The sequence below is a fragment of the Myotis brandtii genome, unplaced genomic scaffold, assembly GCF_000412655.1.
Source record: "Myotis brandtii unplaced genomic scaffold, ASM41265v1 scaffold138, whole genome shotgun sequence".
Taxonomy (NCBI): Eukaryota; Metazoa; Chordata; class Mammalia; order Chiroptera; family Vespertilionidae; genus Myotis; species Myotis brandtii.
In genome coordinates this window covers 880,348-901,069 of record NW_005354915.1, presented here as the reverse complement: position 1 = coordinate 901,069, position 20,722 = coordinate 880,348, and the positions used below count along the sequence as shown (strand labels likewise).

The 20,722-nt window shown below is 41.5% G+C and overlaps 1 protein-coding gene and 1 pseudogene across 2 annotated transcripts in view; both read left to right on the top strand.

Moving 5' to 3' along the window:
- Positions 1-10,573: 10,573 nt before the first annotated feature.
- Positions 10,574-14,102, top strand: LOC102262024 (annotated as a pseudogene).
- Positions 10,587-20,722, top strand: part of PACSIN2 (protein kinase C and casein kinase substrate in neurons 2) — a 67,311-nt gene continuing 57,175 nt past the window's right edge. For both annotated transcript variants that reach the window (XM_014535114.1, XM_014535113.1), the window contains exon 1: positions 10,587-10,659. The gene's annotated coding sequence lies outside the window, so the exon portion shown is untranslated. The remainder of the gene's footprint in view (positions 10,660-20,722) is intronic.

The window sequence follows — 20,722 nt, the reverse complement described above, 5'->3', positions numbered from 1 at the left end:
AAAATGAGATATGTAGTTAAGTTTGTAGCTGGTATCCTGTTTTTAATCAAATCCATATGTTGGACCTAGAAGGGAAGCTTTTGGAGGTTAGAGACCATAGCTTCTAAATTGAATTTATATAACACACAACAGTGTTACAGGATTTAGATTCATTCATTTATTAAACACCCAATGCATTCTTATTACATGGCACATTGAATATGGTATTGAAACTTCTGAATAAGCGTTCAAATGTTTTTTATTTCTTGACACATAAAGCGTACTTGATTCTTGTTCGTCTTCCCATCTCATTTTTCTGGCACTGGCCCAAAATAGAGGAGAAAGGGGGAGATAATGGGGGCATTCTGGAATGCTTGGGATTGCCATTTCATTTATTTCCAAAGTTATACCTCTCCTGGTTTCACAGGGGATTGAAGTTGGTTGCTTGGGACTACAAAAGAAAAGCCAGTGGTGGCAGAACTGAGTTTTTCCTTTGCCATCCCCAAAGCAACACCAATAAAGTGCATGTTTAGTTCTGATGAGGCCCTCAGAGATCACCTGAGCCCTCCCACGGCATCACGGTGTGTGTTCTGTCTGAGCGAAGCGCTGTGTGACATGGGCAAGCCGCTTCCCCCGAGCTGTAGTCTTTTCATCTGAAAAATATGGGCATACTCTCACCTTGCAGGGTTTTCGTTGTATGTAAAGGCCCTGGCACCTGTGTATAAAATAGTATCTAATTTTATTATCTATTTACAGGGTTTCTAAACACCAGTTCATGATGGTATTTTTACTGTCATAGAGCCATACTATCAATAGTAGTTACTCTTTTATAAAGCTGAAGATATTAGTTTGAGACTTTTCATTTATTCTCAGGTTGTATGACTTGTTTTCTGGTGTTAAAATGCCTTCGAAATGAAATAATGGGAGGTGGCAGTGTTTTTTTTTTTTGGTTTTTTTTTAATGTCCTTCGTGGGCAAAATAAAGTTGGTGGCCTTGTATTGGTTGCTCCTCCTGCCCTTAATAAAGACGCTGGCCAGGAAAGTAGGGAGCTTGCTCTGGTACCCTGCTTGCCCTTCAGGAGGAGGAAGCCACAGCCGGAGAAGGGAGGTGACAGCCAGAGGTACAGAGTGACACCACCTTCTCTGCCTGGTTGAGCCGAGAGCCTAGCTTTCCTGGGAGTTTTCCCACGTCTCTGCTCAGCCCCTCCTTCTACACCCCCTTCAGCGCTCCCTGCTTAGTTCTATTATGTGGCACTTGTCACACTGTGGTCCTGTAGTAGTCTACCCTACTAGACTCTAAGCTACTTAAGGACAAGTGTGGTGAATTATTTAGCTTGTAACTTCCAGAGCCTAGCACGGTACATATAAATCAACGAGGGAAAAAATTACTCTAAGTAACCCCCATTAAAACGTTAACATACCATACATATCTCTACCCTCACCACAAACCTTGTTGAACAATCCTTTTTAAAAACATTTTAAAGAAAATTGCTATCAGAGAGGAAGGGAGAGAGAGATAGAAACATCAGTGATGAGAGAGAATCATTGATCGGCCATCTCCCGCACACCTCCCACTCTGAACCCGCAACCCAGGCACGTGACCCAACTGGGAATCGAACCATGACCTCCTGGTTCATAGGTTGATGCTCAGCCACTGAGCCACACCAGCTGGGCTAACACTCCTTTTTGAATTCAGACCTTCCTTCTGGAATCACTTTTCATCTTCAGTGTGTTGCCCAAAGAAAGCTCAGGTGTTCCCAGGACTGTGGGGCTGTGTGACGTCTTCACCACCAAGGTATTGTGTCAGAAGTTCAGGTGTTACTTCTCATGATGGGCTTTTATAAAATGCATAAGAAAAATTAACATGTTTTCTATCACATTGGTGCTTTGAAGTTTTTCCCAATTGGTCTTTCTGCTTTAATTAGTCTGGCTTCTTCTTCTTTTTTTTGTTTTCAGCTTTGGGCAAGTGCCAGAGAAGCAAAGAAGCTTATATAAAGGGTTTTATTTTTTTTTACTTTGCCAAAGATAGAACTGGTACTTAGCTCAGCTTGTCCTGGCACCTTCTTTGATAGAGAATGTTAGAAATTTGGCTTGGTTTATTCCTTTTTATGTATATATGTGGGAAGAGTCAAAGCAGGATGGCTCTATTTTTGTCTTGGTTTATGAAAAATATGAAAGGTAACAAATAGGATTTAAACATAGCCACTCCGCTTCCCTCCAAAAAAAAGCTTGACCTATCATATCAGAATGTTTTTATATAATCTGTTTATGAATACGGTAGGTTTCTAGAATGTAAGATTTACTTAAGATAAAGAAAAGCTAATATTTATAATTATCATATTAGATTTTACATGTTTACAGACTGTCAGCCGTTGAAACTTATCACTGAAAGCTGCCATTTCTAAGTCGCTGATGGGTATTATCACACTTTTTTACTTAATAGTGGAGAGAACTGAGTTAACCTGGTTAGCACCTCCTGTGGTCGGCAAACTGCGGCTCTTTGGCCGCTCTTTGGCAGCTCTTTGGCCCCTTGAGCGTGACTCTTCCTAAGCCTTAGGAGTCCCCTAATTAAGTTAATAACAATGTACCTACCTATATAGTTTAAGTTTAAAAAATTTGGCTCTCAAAAGAAATTTCAATCGTTGTACTGTTGATATTTGGCTCTGTTGACTAATGAGTTTGCCGACCACTGACCTAGACCATTCTGGTTTCTCAGAATCATTTGTGTATGTTGGAGGATCAGGTATTTCAAGAATTGAGACCCAATGAAATGCACTCAGTGCTAACATTACACAGAACTTATTTTAGTGTTTGAAAATAAACTAAAACCCTTTTTAAGGAGGGGTTTTCTCCCTTTCCTCCTCTTTTTCTTTCTTCCTTTCTTTTTTCCTGTCTTCTTCCCCTCCTCTCCCTGTCTCCTCCCTCCCTTTACTCTCCCTTTTCTCTTTATTGAGATAATAATTTACATACAACTGAATGCACCCATTTAGGGGCATTGACAAACGGACAGGCCTGAGTAGACCTGTCCCAATCAAGGTACAGACCATTTCCATCACTTGAGAAGTGTCCCTGTGTGGTCAGTCCCCCACCTCACCCAGTTCCTGGCGCCAGGCAAACACGGCTCTGTCACTGTAGATGAGTGTTGCCTGGTTTAGAATTTCAAGTAAACAGAGGTATGCAGTGTGTACTGTTGCTCATCATGGTGTTTCTGTGATTTACCCAGTGGCTTCGATCAGTGCTGAGTAGTTTCCACGTGTGGGAAGCCGTGCGCAGGCAGTTTTTGATGTCCTGTATAGAGAAATGTGGCAGAGAAATCGGGGCTCTGCAGGAGTGTATGCATGGTCTGTTTGTAGTTCTCCCTTCCCCCAGCATCTGAGGGCTGAGAGAGCACATAAACAACCTTTTCCTCAACGCCAGGAGTCCTGCTGGTCCTTGAATAGTTTGGCTTCTCAGAACAACTCCATTCTGATCACCCCATACCGTCTTGGTCTTTGTCTTTCTGGCGATGGGCAGGTCAGGTGGAACATTCCAAATGGTGGGAGGCTTTGTGACCAGAGGAGCTCTCCTTGGGAGTTCACTTGACTTCTGCCTTCCCTCCGATGGTAAACCACCTGGCTCTCTATTCAGGGCTTGTGAAGATCAGGGACATTTGGACCATTGAACCCATCTAGCATGGGGTGCTGCCAGGTACCCCCACCTCTCACCCCAGCACCTGCCCCTGAGTTGCCTGCTTTTCCCTTGCCTTGGCCCAGCTCAGCTGTTAGCTTTAGCCCTGCAGGGAGGACTGAAGCCCACAGCTGCAATTTGCACTGTTTTATTTACATCCTGGTCAATTACGGTGTGTCCATACCCTCTGTAAGAATCACCCTGTTAGAGGCAGTGGTTACTCAGGTCAGGGGAGGAGAGAGCAGTGATAGCTAGAGTGCGGGTTTCTTTCTAGGTAGTGAAAATGTCCTAAAATCAACGGGGGTGATGGTTGCACATATCTGTGAATATACTAAAAACCATTGCGTTGTACACATTAAATGGCTGAGTTGTATGGTATGTGAATTACATGTCAGTAAAGCAAGGACAGACCAGTAGAGGAATGGGGGGAAAATCATATCATAGAAATTTTATTTTTCCCCATATGACTTGACCTGTTGCCAGATAGACTAATTTTTCTCACAGGTGTAGTTCCATGGGAGGCATAAGAGTGTGGTAGAAAAAGGATGAGCTTTGAAAGCATCAGGTGGACCTAAGTTAGAATCCCATTCTGCTATGCTGGGTGACTGTGGGCAGGTTCTTAACTTCTCTGTGGTGGTTTCCCTTCTGTAAAACAGGGCTGATAGTACTTATTTTATGGAGTTTTTTTAGAAGAGTTCAATAGCTCGGCCAGTGTGGCTAAGTGGTTGAGCATCGACCCATGAACCAGGAGGTCACAGTTTGATTTCAGGTCAGGGCACATGCTTGGGTTATGGGCTTGATCCCTGGTAGGGGTGTGCAGGAGGCAGCCGATCGATGATCTCTCTCATCATTAATGTTTCTATCTCTTTCTCCCTCTCCCTTCATCTCTCTGAAATCAAGCTATAGTAATAAAAGCATAATATGCTAATTAGACTGGACGTCCTTCCAGACGAAGCCCGTGGGGGGGCCAAGGCAGAGGCAGCCAAGACAGAGGCGGGGGCCAAGCCCCTTGCATGAATTTTGTGCATCGGGCCTCTAGTAAAAACATATTAAAAAAAAAAAAAGAGCTCAGTAAAGGCAGCCATTTTTAGCGTGTGACAGTCGTGTAACAGAGGTATCAGACAGCAAGAGGCTGCCTGGCCAGATGCTGTCCTGATGTTTGTGAGCTATGCCAGGGAAAGACTTCATTTGAACCCCCCGCTGCTGTGTGCCGTGGCCGAGGTAATGGATGCCGCTGGTAGTCTTCAACTAACTCGCTGGACTCTTTCTGAAATGTTTTTGGCCTTAATCCACATGCTTTGAGTATGTCAGTGACAAGCTCTCAGAGAACCAACTGTGTCCCCTCCTTCGTGAAGCCTTCCCTGACCCTGCTGATCCTTCACAGCGTTCCCTCAGCACCTAGCTCTAGCATTGATCAGCTCATGCCAGTTTTACTTATTTACTCCTGTGCCTGCCATGCACTGTGAGCAGCCCAGGGTAGGGACCCTGAGGCCCTAACACTGTGCTTGGCACTAATGTTTGTTGAATGAATGCCCAGCGGTTCCAAGTCTGGTGACAGAAACCAGATCGGAACTGGAAATACCAGTTTAGTCCCTGCACCCTAGAGGTTAGCAGTTGGGTTTCCCTAGAGCAGTCTTTCTGTCCCAGCACCACCTGAGGAGGGAGAGCTGCCCGAGCCTCTGCCACTGTGAGGTGTGGCTGCAGGTACTGGCCACTCTGGAAAGCTGGTCTCATCACTTCATAGCCCCACTGCTATCTGCATTCTTAATTTAGTTCAAATAAAAATGTTACTAAGACCTAGTTGTGATCCTTCAGGGAAGCCAAGATGGAGAGACAGTGTGCTGTGGTGGTTAGCAGCCGGACTCTGGAGGCTGATTCCTTGGGTTCAAATCCTGGCTCCTCGCCATACTAGCTCTGGGGTACTGGGCAGGTGACATAACCTCTCCGTACTTCCGTTATCTCGCCTGGAAAATGGAGGAGGTGGCAGTACTTACGCTCATGGGTCAAGATTAACCCTAAATAAAGGCAGCATTGTATATATGTTTATTAAGCAGCCTGTGTTTGTTGGATTAAAAAAAAAATGAGAATGAGGGTGTTAGACAAACAGAATGAATACATCTACCTTGCATGGTTGCTATGATTGTCCCCTCCCCATAACCAAGAACCCTAAGTGAGACTCGGGGCAAAGAAGAGTCTTCTGCCTTGCTGGCTGATAAAAGGAAAGGTGGACAACCAGTTTGCTTTGCCAGAACTCACACGCTTGTTTTTCTTAGTGGAAGAAAATACCATTTTTTTTGGTGCTGCTTAAATTTAGTTAAAGTACTGTGAAATATAACCACTAGATCATTCGTTTTAGAAAGACTGCCCATGTGCTGTGCTAAGGTACACTGAAGTAGTCTCTAGAAACATTGTTTGATCTGAAGCTCAGCCTTTTCCAGCCTTAGTGTCTGTCACTGGACAAAATGACTGTTAGGGCCATTAGACCCCCAGCTCCTGATCCTGTCTGTCCCACAGCAGACCCTGGGGAGATGTGCTGGCCTCTGCAGACCAGAGGATGCTGCTGGAGTATGGCTGGCCGCCTACTCCTAGGTGCGCCCTCTGTAAGGGAGTCATTGACTTAGCTACAGTGGAATCTGCCTTGGGTCAAATTCTTCGTTGTTTTTTTGGGGAGAGGGAAGGTGAATTATATTCTCATATGTCAGGTAATCAAGCCTTGTATTGATATGGTCTTTGCTTTATTGGTGTTTTTCCATTAAAAATTTTCTAAACACAGATTATAGAAAGATTTTTAACTGTTCTGTTTAGTGTTATAAGGTCAGACTAGATGGCTGTTTTTTAAATTTTTGAATAAATTTGGGTAGCAAGTATATCCACTTAGTATAATTTCCCCTTTCCTCTTGCAATATATTCTTTTGTCAATTACATGTTTTCTCTTGGTCACAGACTTCTCCTTAGGCCCATGTTGCAAGGAGGGAATGGTCTGATCCTGTTCTGGCCGCCACCATCCCAGGGTGCCACGGAGTGGAGGTGAACATGTATCTTCTAGGAGCGCACTTTGGAGAAATTGAGCCCTTGGAATACTTGTTTCTTGTCTGTTTTTGCAGATGAGTTTCAATATTTGCTCTTTTGAATAGTGTTTATATTTTTTATATTGTTGCATAATATATATCCATGAAAGTGCACATATTATAAATACCAATACATTTTTACAAACACAGCACACCTATAATAGCTGAAGAGACAGGACACTGCTCTAAAAGTGCCCCCTCTGACCTCTTCCTACCCTATGCTCTCCCACTTTGTCCGATCCTGGCTTCAAGCAGCATAGATTGTGCCTCCTCTTTACTTTTGCTAGAGGGAAGTAAGTATACAGTAGACTTCTGGGCACATCCATTTCAAAATGAGGAGATACAGGATCTCTTCTTCCTCGCCTAAAATTATATTATTATTATTTTATTTTTCCCCCTCTACTTTCAATTCTTTGTAAAACTCTAGGAGGTAAGGAGTTTTTGTGTTTGGCGTTTACTTCTAGGTGATCACATTTGTGTATTTGAGGGCCCCGGTTCTTGGGAGTCAGTTGTGCGTGCTCCGGGGAGACGGGTTCGGTCCCCTGCCTTTCTGCAGCAGTAAGCCTGCATTTCCCACTAACAAGCTGCTTTGCTTTGGTGTGTAGAGTCAGAGAGAAGTAGGGACAATGTAAGATTATCTCATGCAAGTAAGTCCTTGTCACGTTAACTCCTGTGCCGCCTGGCTCCTTAGATACAGAGCAAGTCTTTTTCTCCTCAGTAGAAGAATTCTGAGACTACCACATATGGTATAAGTTAATGTATACACTCCAACTTGATTTTGGGGGGGTAATAGGACTTTTGTTCTCAGACCTCGTGTCTCTCTGATTGTCCATAGAAGACCAATATTTCTATTTGGTCACTTTCTGAAAAGAAAGCTCTTTTGTGATGGTCCCAGAAGGCCCTGGGCCGCAGTCTGAGAAGCTGGTGCTGTAGGACGAATGCAGCAGTGCAGGGACTGGCCTTATCTCAGCTGCAAGGAGTCGGCAGCCAACAGGAAATGATGAAATGGGCTGGGATTCCGCCGGGAGCCGAGGTCAGACATACCAGCAGGGTTGCAAGGAGGCAGGTACCGAAGCTGAGCTGCAAAGTTAGGCAGTGGAAGCCAGCATTTGACAGAGAAACGTGAGTGTGCTATTTAAGGTGGACATTTCCTTTAAGGTAGACCTTTTTGAAAGTAAATTTTTTTTCATTATTTTTTTCCTGAGTGATTGTTTTCACAGAAATCTTACCTTTTTAGCTCACCTAGTTTTACAGCTTCTAAAGAAATGTTTAGGACGTTAAATATTAACTACGCAGTGTGGAATGTTTTCTGCAGAATGCTTTGAGAAAACGTCAGTGTTTGATTTTCTCGGTGTATAGATTTTGGCCTAAACAAATGAAGGATTGTGCTTTATAATTTTTACTCTGGTTTTAGAACATATGTGCATGCTTCATTTCAATATAGGGGGGATAAATTCGAAACTTTGGCATGTTTTTTTAGGCTAGCTTCCATGTTTCTAGCTGTGTTTTTTTCTTACTGGGTAGCTAAATGAGTTACTTGAGGTAACTGTTACCCCCCTACTTTCAGCATTATGGTCATTACATGCTGCCATTTTCTCTCTTAACAGCCTCATCTAATCTACAGCATGTAAGTGGAACTTGTGAGAGAAAACGGATAAATTAGCTTTTCCCGTTGTCTGTAATGCTGTTTTATGCCAGTCTACTCCCGACTGGACTCTCAGCCAGAATTAGCGTGCGCTGCTGCAGTCCCCTCCGCCTTCCTCCTCAGCCAGCGCTTTCTCAGCGGGACCCTGTGCCCTCGTCCCATCCGACAGCTGTCACTAGACACTTTGCTTTTATTTTTATTAGATAGCAACATGTAAAAGTTCTATTGCTTCAGTAACTGAGCAGCTTTACATACATATCTGTTTCTTATCTTGGAAGTCTTATTCTAGAATTGAAAAATGGTGGCTCCCTTCCCCTCCCCTGTATTTATGCAGTACTGTCATTGCCGTGAGGGGAGCATTTTCTCTAATCCTGATAACGTGAGTGACCCGTTGCTGAGTGAATGTGTTTATTGGATTACCTATTGCTGTGAACATTAGAGAGGCAGTCTCCTCTTTCTGTTCTCCAGAAAGTGCCATGCGGTACAGTCTGTGCCCCACAGAGAAGCATATTTTCTTGTGAGGTCATTCCCTGGCGTGGTTTGTATATGTCTAATACTGTTAGAGCCGCATACTTTCTGTTTTCTAGAACTCCCCCAAATGTATACTATTTCTCTCAGACCTTAATCATGTCCATCAGTTTTGCCCTTGCTCTTGTAATTCTGAACATTTCCTTCAATCCTTTCTTACTTAATTCGATATCTTACTGAATTCTAGATGAACTTTAACTGCTGCATTTATGAAAATAATAAAGAAGTAGTAGAACTTCGAACCAAAGCATGTCTTGCAGGTCCGAGATTTAAGCCAGTAGTAAATATTAGCCTCCCCCCTTTCTTTTTATACATCGGTAGTGTTTTGTTTTCCCAGCCACATACTTCTATTATTTATTTGGTGGCATAATTAAAAAGGTGGGGACATGGTATTTAAAGTTGTGATGGCTCTTGGAGTCGATATATTCAGTCCTTTATTTATTTTTAAACAAAAGAATTAAGACCAAGAGTCAAAATGCCTTGTTGACTTGTCCAAGGTCACACAGCTTGGTAGCTGAGATAGTCTAGAACCCAGGTCTCCTGACGCCTGAGTCATTGGCCTTTCCTTTATCTTCATTATCCACATTATCTCAAGATTAATAGGACTAGGTTAAAAATGGCTCTTTTCTTCTGATGAGTCCATTTTTATTTGTTTCATTTTCAAATACTCAGCTTTTATTTAATAACTAGAAGCCTGATGCACGAAATTTGTGCAAGAGTAGGCCTTCCTTCCCCGGCTGCCGGCACTGGTTTCCCTCTGGCACCTGGGACACGGGCTTCCCTCGCAGCCCCGGCTTCATCCAGAAGGTCGTCTGGTCTAATTAGTATATTACGCTTTTATTATTATAGATTTTCTTAAGTGGCATAGATGTACTTGAATTACCTCAAGCCACAAAGAGCATTGAAATTTCTTCCTCTGAGAGAGATTATGAAATAGAGTTTTTCTTACTTCTCCCCTAGTAAAGTAGTTCTTAACTGTTATTGTTATAAATGAACCTCACTATATGATTAACTGCTAGATGAGAAATCCAAACTTAATAAAATCACAACTAATAAAAGAAACACAAAGGAATTCGATTTTTCTTTGAAAGAGATTTCTCAGGATGTGAAAGGAAAAGCCTGAACTCTGGGAGCGTTTCAGCCCCGGTTAGGGAATTCTGGCCACTCTAAGTCTTGCTAACCCTAAGTCTACACTGACCCAGGTTTTCAGACTATAAAACAGTACATTATGATACAAATAAAGGAGGAAATGATTTAAATTGATAAAAAACGGATCTACCCACCACTTTCCAGAATCAGTTAAAAATAGTCTCTCCTAAAAATCAAATTTGAATCTTTATGAAAGTCAAGTATGGGAATTAGATGCAAATAGAGGCGTACTGAGAACAGTGGGTGACTGTTCTTAGACCTCAGTGTGGCTCCTTCTGTCTAGTCACCTTAAAATGCCTTGGGGGGAGGTTCATGGAAAAGCACTTATTCGTATTTTCTGAAGTGTATAGAGTATACATGCCTTGAAGAATTTCTGAAACAAATGTACTGTAGGAAAACAGGCATTTTCTTAAATATTTTAATTATATTTGAAGTTGTGGTCAATAACTTTATACCTATTCGAATGTATAAAACCTGAGACTGAAGGAGGAAACATGAGCACTGTTTTTATGTAATAGGTTGGAGCTGTGTCTTCCCTCCTGGTGTTCTGGTCGTCTGTGCTGTCATTATCCTCGGAGAAGCCGCTTGCATTTGGTGAACCAGAGGACCCATCCGGCTAAGGAAGGTGAGGAGCCTGCTTCAGGGATGGAGAAAGTTCACTGCTCCCCTAATCTAGTCACCTTTGTTCCCCAATCATTCTTATATATACAGGGTGTCCCAAAAAATATACACACTTTAAATGATTATAAAGTCAGTGGTTATTAACATACAGTTCTTTTTCAAAACTTAATCTACAGAAATGAATTTTTTTTTTGTCAATGCCTGTTTTCAAACTTATGACCGTTTTGGTCCAGCCATTGCTGATAACATGAAACAGCGGAATCGCAAACATCAAGAATCATTTCGTTCAGTATTTGTGTGCCCTCAGTTTGTTGATTGTTGCTGGGTTTGTACCTTAAACTTTATCTTTTATGTGTCCCCATTAAAAAAAAAAGTCTAGTGGCACTTTAGGATAAATTTTATTTGTCCAAAGCTTTAGTCTGGCTTCACCCATTATTTCAAATCAGTTAAACCTGAAAAGGAGTGAAACTTAAATGAATTAACAGCTGTTAAAGTGTGTATACCTTTTTTTGGGGGGGACACCCTATATTTTCAGTACATGTTAAGTATAGAATATTTTAACTGACTTCCTTTACTTAATATATAATTGGCCTTCTTAACATATATGCATAAATATGTATATATAAATAGATCATTAATATATAATTGTCCCCGTCAGTAAGTAGTATTTGATATTCCTCCTTGCCCCTCGCTTCTGCCCACATTAGTGTATACTCTGGTATGCCTGTGAAATTTAAAGATCTGAGGGGGGATGTGGTGCTGGCTTGGCTGCAGGACGGGTTGCTGTTGGACCAGAGTTTGTGCTGGTGGTGTCATTGGGGTCTTCCTCACGTCCACTCTGCTCAGACCTTCTCTCCAGGCCTGTAGGGTGCCCTTAGAACCTCCTCTAGGTTGAAGAAACGCCTCCCAGTATCCCAGGTAGATCCTAGGCCCTAGAGCGGGGTAAAGAGGTCTGAGTGAATGAGTGAGTGAGTTGCATGGTCTCTTTCTGTAGAGATTGCTTTTGAAGGCACTGCAGTCATGTGTCCCCAGGCTGGTCTAAATGCATTTGCATCTCACAGTTCTGCCTCGATACCAAATGACAGAGTAGCTGTCTATTTAACGTTTCCTTCAGCCCTGGGAATCTGGCCTAAATTTTTTTCTCATTAGACTCTGTCATTTGTGAATTATAAGACATGAATCTTGATGTGGTCTCACAAAGCATATTGTTCTATTTCTGGATGACTTAAAGAATCTAACAGGACGTATTCTGAATTTGAAATGTTTGCCAGTGGCCATCACAATAGTACAGGATTTAAAATTTCTTTTTGTTAACGTGAAGACTAAATTTCATATTCAGTCTTGCTTCCCATCGGGATTTGCTCTGCAGCAAAGTCCTTGAGGGAGATCAGGGGAGAATGATTTTGCTGAAAAATGCTTACTTGACATGATGTTGTTGATGTAGTTGACAGGCTAAATGTTGCACTTCCCAGTTTGGAATTGTCTTTTTTTTTTTTTTTAAGTATATTTTATTGATTTCTACAGAGAGGAAGGGAGAGAGATAGAGAGTCAGAAACATCGATGAGAGAGAAACATCGATCAGCCGCCTCCTGCACATCTCCCACTGGGGATGTGCCCGCAACCCAGGCACATGCCCCTGACCGGAATCGAACCCGGGACCCTTCAGTCCGCAGGCCGACGCTCCATCCACTGAGCCAAACCGGTTTCGGCTTGAATTGTCTTTGATTCTCAAGTTTCTGACACATATTGCTACTGCTAGTTTAGCAAAATAAATGAAGCACAGGGCAATTTAGGAACAATGAATTGCTCTCGTTATGGTTCTTTTCCATAAAGAAAAGACACATAAAGAAAAAAATAGCACAGGGCACAGTGAACTAATGACGAAATACCTATTGACTTTGTTAATTTACCTCTGAGAATGTTATGTATGAGACCATGAGGCCATGCAGGCAAGCAGCAGGATCACTTTGGGAGGAGAAATCTTTGTGTATTTAATGTTGAACTGTAAGGCATTTCATTTATTCTTTGGTGCATCCAGTAAACTGCTGATGTTGAAGAGTTTGATTTGGGATGGTAGAAGTTGTCATCTTGATGAAAAATCATCATGTGAGGTTTCTATGAGCTGTCATCATCCCACCACCTGACTGCTCTCACCGATGGACACGCAGGGACACGCAGGCACCTGAGCGAGCTCTGGGCTCGTTTCCATTAGGTCACAGCCTGGAGGGGCAGTCCGCCTGGATGCTGGCTGGCTGGATCCATTGTTCCTTTCTGCATGGGTGCATTCATTCTTTTCATTTAATTTCTAAGCTAAGTGAGTACCATTTGGCATAGGTGTATAATGAGCTACCTCAAGCACGAAGGGCTTTGGAGAGAGATTTTTCTTAAAAATAAAGAGTTCAAGGGTATGCCGTGGAGGCACCAGCATGGTGCAGCTGGTCGCTCCTGGAGCCAGACTCAGCCTCCTGGAGCAGTGAGGACTGCTGCAGCTTTGGGTGTCACCTGTGTGCCAGGCGCATGCCACTGCACAGGAGACATTGTTTGAATTCTCCATAACTGTTGGGAGGGGGAATGCCAGGGCTGTTGCTGAAAATTATCTAAACAAGAGAAAATCCCCAGGATGGATCTGGTTCTCTTGTTCTACTGGGCTTTGGTGCTGATGGGTGGCTGCTCGAAAACCCATTACCTGAAAGGCCCGATCAGGGAAGACACAGATATTTCCCTATATAATTCCAGAATGCCCTCGGAGAGCCATGCTAAGATTGCTTCATTTCCTCTTTTCATACCCGAAACCACACCTTCATTATCCTGCACCTCATCTTGCAAGGAATGGTTTATACTGAATACACAGAAAATATTTGGCTGCTGTCAAGAGCTGGACTTCTCTTTGTATTACCTTCTTCTACCCTATCTGCTGCTGATTGTAAACCTGGTTTTTTTCACCCTAAGTTGTGTAACCGACCCTGGTACCCTAACAAAAGCAAACAAATGATTGTTTCTTCACGGTTATGAATTCCATGAAGTGATGTTCCCAAAGAACACGAGGTGCTCTGCTTGTGATCTGAGGAGACCAGCGCAATCCAGGCCCAGTGTGTGCACCGTTCTTCCCATCACTGTGCATCGGGGCCTGGAATGCCAGGTCCTTCCTCATCTGCCTCTTGACGGTGAATGCCTCAGCTGCCACCACGGTCGTTGTGTGCACTGTGTTTCTAGTCTAGTTGGTGGTGGTGTCAGACTTGTACCTGGAGACTTAATGTTGATGATGTTGGATACTTCCAAGTTACCGACACCATCTTTGTCAGTACCTTTCCTGACCTTCCCAAGGATTGTCTTCATTCTGGGTTTTGTTGTTGTACCGAGCTTCCTCCTGGGTGGTTTCCTGTGCTTTGCTCTATACCTATGTTAAGTATAGAATATTTTAACTGACTTCCTTTACTTAATATATAATTGGCCTTCTAAAAAAAAGAAAAAAGAAAAAAAAGGAGTTCTGTTTTGTCAGTCTGTGTCAGGCACTGTGCTCGGCCCTGAGATCCATGATTGTCGAGTTCTTGCCTCGGAGAAGCTCACAGGGGGGGGGGGGGGGGGGGGGGGTGATGAGTCATCTAGAGTTATAGGGACCTCATTCTGCCGTGAAGAATGGGGGAGGCTAGGAAAACATCACAGTTTGGCGGTGTGTTTTGGAGACAGGGGTTTTCAGTCACACGAGAGATGGAAGAAACAGTATATGCAGAGGCAAGGAGGTCAGGAAGAATATAGCATATTTGAGCCTGTTGGCTCTCTGAGCAGCACCATGGCGGTCTGCAAGAACCAGTGCCTTATTCTCTTGGTTCCTGGGTCGATGATCAACCGCTTGAGCCACACCGGCAGGGCAGTGCCTTACTCTCAGCACCAATCTCCCCACCCTCTTCATCCTCTAATCCCTACTATTTGCTGGCCATTCTTGACTCTGAGAAAGAAAATGTTTTTGAGCCCAAGTTATGTCTGTGAAGACTCTGGGGTCTTGAAAAGAAGTCTCAAGAGAGCATTGCTTAAGGTGCTTCATTTCCTAACCCCCTTTTGATTTGTTTCCAAAATAAAAGATTATTTCCGGTCCCCCCCCCCCCCCCAAGAAGAACAAGTGCCTTACAGAAGGCAGCAAAAGGGGAGCCAAAAAGGAAGTAGTCCATTCATTTTCCAAGGAAGATTGGTGTGACATGACATGAAAACACCTTCTGTGTTCAGTATACGAAATGTTGGAAAAACACTAGTCACAGAACTCAAGGAGCCAAAATCACATCTGATGATCTCAAGGATTGTGTTATTTTTAAAAATATGTTTTATTTTAGAGAGAGAGAGGAAAGGAGAGGGATAGGATAGAGAGATAGAAACATCAATCAGCTGCCTCCTGTATGCTCCCTACTGGGGATTGAGCCCGCAACCTGGGCATGGGCCCCGACCAGGAATCGAACCAGTGACCTCTTGGTTCATGGGTCCATGCTTAATCACTGAGCTACACTTTCCAGAACTATGAAGTTGCATTTAGAAAAGTCAAGACAATTACTGAGGCTGTTCAGGGCAAACACTACCTAATTTTCATCTCATGGATGTTACTCGTGACAGAATGTGCTCCATGGTCAAAAAATGGCAAACCAAGCTCATATTGATGTCAAGACTACTGGTGGTTAGTTCCTTCATCTACTCTGTGTTGGTTATATTGAAAAAAGCAACAATCAGATTCGGAAGACTTCTTTGCTCAGCATCAGCAGGTCCACCGAATCCAGAAGAAGATGATGGACATCATGAGCCGAGAGGTGCAAATGATTTAAAAGCAGTGGTCAATAAATGGATTCCAGCTGGCATTGGGAAAGACATGGAAAAGCTTTGCCAACCTATTTATCCGGTCCATGATGTCTTTGTTAGACAAGTCAAAATGCTGAAGAAACCCATTCCCTGCAAGCTTCAGATCTTGCCTCAGGCTCTCTTCCCTGGCTTCCTTCAGGTCAGTATCTCCTCCTTGTACTCCACTGCACTTGTAATCACAGTCCTCCTTGCGTCTGGGAGAGTGCAGGTGGTATCCTCATTATTTGTCTCTCACTCTGTGGCAGGCATAGTGGTTAAGCTTTGGGGACAGAGAGATTTAATTTCAAAAGTAGTCATTTACTTGCCAGAGGGCTTTGGGCAAGATATTCCACCTGTCTGAGTCTCAGTTTCTTTATCTGTCAAGTGAGGATTACAATGGTATTTCCCTCATGGTAAATGAGACCCACTGCACAGAGCCCCCAGCACTGTAGCTCTGAAATCCCAGCAGTCCATCAAGCTTGCTAAAACCCTATCAGCTACAAATAATGATGTTTTCTTTCTTTTCTAATTCTTACATCTTTTACTATTTTCTTTATTGCATCGGCTAATACCTCTAGTACAATATAAATAGGAATGGTATTGCATAGATGCAGCCTTTTCTTGTTCTGGTGCCTTCTAGTTGCTATAGTTTTTCTGGTGAGTTAAAAATATTCTTTTAGATTCTTTTTATTTATTTTTTATTACAGTTGACATACAATATTATATTAGATTCAGGTGTACAACATAGTGGTTAGATATTTATGTAACTTAGGAAGTGTTTTTTGCCTTCTTTTGTTTTGAATCCTGTTGCTACCCCTCACCCCCTTCATTGCATTTGTTTTTTCTTAAGTTAGAAATTAAATTCTGTCTAGTCCTTTAGTAGCTATCCTAGATATTTTAACGCATTTAACAAAATTTAAAGTAATGTCTTTACTTTTCCCTTGACTAATGAAAGGATTTAAATCCTTTTAACTCCACACTTCCTTCCAACTTGTTCAGTATTTCTTTCCTGAATTGTTTAATTCTGAAAATTAGATGATGTGTTTCATGCAGTCAATGCTGTTTAGATTTATCCATATATTTTTTTTTTTTTTACTTTTTTTTTTTTTTTTTTTTTTTTTTTTTTTTTTTTTTTTTTTTTTTTTTTTTGATGGTTAGTGACTTTGAGCATGTTTTCATATGTCTCTTGGCTTTCTGAATGTCCTCTTTTAAAAGGTGTCTATTTAGGTCCTTTGCCCATTTTTTGATTGGATTGTTTATCTTCCTTTTGTTAAGTTGTATGAGTTCCCTATAAATGTTGGAGATTAGGCCCTTATCAGATATAATGTTGGCAAATATGTTCTCCCATGTAGTGGGCTTTCTTGTTGTTTTGTTGATGGTTTCTTTTGCTGTGCAGAAACTTTTTATTTTGATGTAGTCCCATTTGTTTATTTTCTCTTTAGTTTCCAATGCCCTAGGATCTGTATCGGTGAAGAAATTGCTTCGGCATAGGTCTGAGATTTTGTTGCCTTTGGATTCTTCTAGTATTTTTATGGTTTCCGGTCGTATATTTAAGTCCTTTATCCATTTTGAGTTTATTTTTGTGTATGGTGTAAGTTGGTGGTCTAGTTTCATTTTCTTGCATGTATCTGTCCAATTTTCCCAGCACCATTTATTGAAGAGACTGTCTTGACTCCATTGTATGTTCTTGCCTCCTTTGTCAAATATTAATTGAGCGTATTGGTTGGGGCTGATTTCTGGGCTCTCTATTCTATTCCATTGATCTATATGTCTGTTCTTGTGCCAGTACCAGGCAGTTTTGAGAACAGTGGCTTTGTAATACAGCTTGATATCTGGTATTGAGATCCCACCTACTTTGTTCTTTCTCAGGATCGCTGCAGCTATTCGGGGTCGTTTTTTGTTCCAGATGAATTTTTGGAGAGTTCGTTCTAGGTCTGTGAAATATGCCGTTGGTATTTTAATGGGAAGTGCGTTGAATTTATAGATTGCTTTGGGCAGTATGGACATTTTAATGATGTTGATTCTACCAATCCAAGAACATGGTATGTTCTTCCATCTCTTTATGTCTTCCTCTATCTCTTTTTTCAACGTCCTGTAGTTTTCTGAGTAGAGGTCTTTTACCTCTTTAGTTAAGTTTATTCCTAGGTAGCTTAATTTTTTTGGTGAGATGGTAAATGGGATTGCTTTTTTAGTCTCTCTTTCTGCAAGTTCACTATTGGTGTATAGAAATGCCATAGATTTCTTGGCGTTAATTCTGTATCCTGCTACATTGCCGAATTCTTTTATTAAGTCTAATAGTTTTTTGATGGAGTCTTTAGGGTTTTTTAAGTATAATATCATGTCATCTGCAAATAAGGACAGTTTTACTTCCTCTTTTCCAATTTGGATGCCTTTTATTTCTTCTTCTTGTCTAATTGCAATGGCTAATACTTCCAGTACTATGTCGAACAGGAGTGGTGAGAGTGGGCATCCCTGTCTTGTTCCTGTTTTTAGGGGAAATGGTGTTAGTTTTTGTCCATTGAGTATGATGTTGGCTGTGGGTTTGTCATATATGGCTTTTATTATGTTGAGGTATGATCCTTCTATTCCCACCTTGCTGAGAGTTTTTATCAAAAATGGGTGTTGAATTTTGTCAAATGCTTTTTCTGCATCAATTGATATGACTATGTGGTTTTTTTCCTTCAATTTGTTTATGTGATGTATCACGTTGATTGATTTGCGGATATTGTACCATCCTTGCATCCCTGGGATAAATCCTACTTGGTCATGGTGTATGATCTTTCTGATGTACTGCTGGATCCGATTTGCTAAGATTTTGTTGAGGATTTTGGCATCTATGTTCATGAGGGATATTGGCCTGTAATTCTCTTTCATTGTGTTGTCTTTACCTGGTTTTGGTATTAGGGTGATGCTGGCTTCATAGAATGAGCTTGGAAGTGTTCCTTCCTCTTGGATTTTTTGTAGTAGTCTGAGGAGGATAGGTTTTAGTTCTTCCTTGAATGTTTGGTAAAACTCCCCTGTGAAGCCGTCTGGTCCTGGGCTTTTGTTTGCTGGAAGCTTTCTGATGACTGCTTCAATTTCTTCCATAGTTATTGGCCTGTTGAGATTTTTAGATTCTTCCTGATTAAGTTTTGGAATGTTGTATTTTTCTAGAAATATGTCCATTTCCTCCAGGTTGTCTAGTTTGTTGGAGTAGAGTTGTTCATAGTATTTTTTAACAATCATTTGTATTTCTGTGGGGTCTGTTGTTATTTCGCCTCTATCATTTCTGATTTGGTTTATTTGGGTCCTCTCTCTTTGCTTTTTGGTGAGCCTGGCTAGAGGTTTGTCGATCTTGTTTATCCTTTCAAAGAACCAGCTCTTGGTTTCATTGATTTTCTGTATTGTTTTTTTGGTCTCTATGTCATTTATTTCTGCTCTAATCTTTATTATCTCCTTCCTTCTGCTCACTCTGGGCTTTTCTTGTTGCTCTCTTTCTAATTCTTTGAGCTGTAGATTTAGATGATTTACTACCATTTTTTCTTGTTTGTTGAGGTAGGCCTGTAGAGCTATAAACTTCCCTCTCAGGACTGCTTTCATTGTGTCCCAAAGGTTTTGGATTGTTGTGTTTTCATTGTCATTAGTTTCCAGGATGTTTTTAATTTCTTCTTTGATCTCATTGGTAACCCAATCAATATTTAATAACATGCTATTCAGCTTCCAAGTGTTTGAGTATTTTGGGTTGTTTTTATTGTAGTTTATTTCTAATATTATGCCCTTGTGGTCTGAGAAGATGCTTGGTATGATTTCAATCTTCTTGAATTTGGGGAGACTTTGTTTGTGACCCAATATGTGGTCTATTTTTGAAGATGTCCCATGAGCACTTGAGAAGAACGTATATTTTGTTGCTTTGGGGTGAAGTGTTCTGAAGATGTCAATTAAGTCCATCTGATCTAGTGAGTCATTTAGGATTGCTGTTTCTTTGCTGATTTTTTGTCTAGCAGATTTATCCAGTGATGTCAGTGGTGTATTAAAGTCCCCTACTATGATTGTATTGTTGTCGATCTCTCCCCTGATGTCTTCCAGGAGTTTTCTTATGTATGTGGGTGCTCCTGCATTGGGTGCATATATGTTTATCAGGGTTATATCCTCTTGTTGTATTGATCCCTTTAGTATTATGAAGTGGCCTTCCTTATCTCTTGTTATGGCCTTCACTTTGAGGTCTATTTTGTCGGATATAAGTATTGCTACCCCAGCTTTTTTTTCATTTCCATTTGCCTGAAAGATATTTTTCCATCCCTTCACTTTCAGTCTGTGTGAGTCCCTTTTAATGAGGTGGGTCTCTTGTAGACAGCAAATGTATGGGTCATGTTTTTTTATCCATTCAGCCACTCGATGTCTTTTGATTGGACCATTTAGTCCATTTACGTTTAAAGTTATTATTGAAAGGTACTTGTTTGTAGCCATTTCTTTTTTTGTGTGGCTGTTTTCTTTCTGGGCTTTTTATTTCTTCTTTTTACACCAGTCCCTTTAGCATTTCTTGCATTGCTGGCTTGGTGGTGATGAACTCCCTTAGCCTTTTTTTGTCTGTGAAGCTTCTTATTTCCCCTTCAATTTTGAATGATAGCCTTGCTGGATAGAGTATTCTTGGATTCAGTCCTTTGCTTTGCATCACTTTGTAAATTTCTGTCCATTCTTTCCTGGCCTGATGTGTTTCTGTTGAGAAATCGTTTGATAATCTGATGGGGGATCCTTTGTAGGTAACTCTCTGTTTCTCTCTTGCAGCCTTTAAGATTCTCTCTTTGTCTTGTACATTTGCCATCGTTATTATGACGTGTCTTGGTGTGGGTCTTTTGGGGTTCATCTTGCCTGGGACTCTCTGTACTTGTGTAACTTTTTTCTTCCCCATATCTGGGAAGTTTTCTGTCATTATTTCTTCAAATAGATTTTCTAATCCTTGCTGCTCTTCTTGTCCTTCTTGCAGCCCTATTATGCGTATGTTACTTCGTTTCATGTTGTCCCGAAGCTCCCTTAGGCTCTCCTCCTGTTTTTTAATTTTTTTCTCCAGTTGCTGTTCAGATTGAGCTTGTTTCTCTGCCTTATCTTCTAACTCACTAATTCGGTCCTCTGCTTCTTCTAGTCTGCTGTTGAAACTTTCCATGGTGTTTTTGATTGTAGCTATATCACTTTTCATTTCTTCCTGATTCTTGCATAGGTTGTTGATTTTCTCATCCATCCGGTGAATGAATTGTACAACCATTATTCTGAAT